This window comes from Psammomys obesus, unplaced genomic scaffold, assembly GCF_907164565.1.
Source record: "Psammomys obesus unplaced genomic scaffold, mPsaObe1.curated_primary_1811, whole genome shotgun sequence".
NCBI classification, from domain to species: Eukaryota; Metazoa; Chordata; class Mammalia; order Rodentia; family Muridae; genus Psammomys; species Psammomys obesus.
In genome coordinates, this window is record NW_026585686.1 from 828,888 (window position 1) to 830,138 (window position 1,251).

A 1,251-nucleotide genomic window follows, 5' to 3' on the forward strand; every position below is an offset into this window, starting at 1 on the left:
GGACTCTGTGGGTACCGGGCTGTCAAAGCTCTGGGCTAATTTGATGTCAAAAACAGACATTGTGAAAGTTTTCAGCAATACTTGAATTAGATCCTTGCTGTAGAATTTGGATAACTCCAAAGGCTGGTTTTGACACAAAGAAGAGAATATTCAGAGTCTATGAATCAGCTATGTACTGCTCGAGGTAATTTTTTCACAATGATTGTGTGAAAGTAACTTTATAAGACTATTTTACAGGGGGAAAAAATGAAGTGATTAACTAAGATTACACATTTTGACAGAGGAGTTAAGAACAAAATTCAAATCTATCTATCCATCCATCCATCCATCCATCATCACCTGATGTGTCTTTTTTTAGAAAATACATGAAACAAAGATAAATTTAAAGAACAGATTCTGGTCTAGTTGAACATTTTTTTTTTTTTTTTTTTAAATCAAAGTGATTAGTTCTGGGGCACAGCTTATTCTAGGAGTGCACAGCTCACTGATTTCTCTAGAAAGCAACATGGTGAGGAGACCTGAAAAAAAAAAAAAAAGATGTATGTTTGGCTCATAAATAAATAAATAAAGCCCTTCTCTCAGCCAGTTACCAAACTCTCTGAGCAAGCCCGCACTCCAGGAGGCTTTCTAGTCTTCAGCATTAGAATTGTGCCCCTTTCACTGCACTGGCGTCTGTGCAGCTTTCATGAAAGCTGAAGTGGGTCCTTCTGGTGGGGTGAGAGGAGGGAGAGGACAGCCCTTCAGTCTGTGAACCATTTTAGGTCTGCAAACAGTGGTTCAATGGGGTCATCAGGACATTTTTCTTTGTGCCAGTCATCTTGTATCACTCTGACAAAATAGCCAAGGAAAACAGCTTGACGGAAGAATGTTACTTTGGGACTACAAATGTAGAGATTTTTGTCTGTGCTTGTGGCAGTTTGAATGAGGTGGCTCTCACAGGCTCGTAGATCAGAATGCTTGGTCAGTAGTTGGTGGAATTGTTTGGGAAGGATTAGAAGGTCTTGTTCAAGGAGTTGTGTCACTGGGGTGAGCTCTGAGTTTTCAAAAACCCATACCATTTGCAGTTAGTTCTCCCTGTCCTCTCTCCCACTCCCCTCTCTCTTCATCTCCCTGATCCCCCACTCCCCACTCCATCACTCCCCCTGTCTTTCTTGCCTGGTGCTTGTGGACCAGATGTTAGCTTTCAGCTACTGCTCCAGCACCATGCCTGCCTGCTGCCATGTTGCCTGCCATAGAAGTCACAGACCCCAA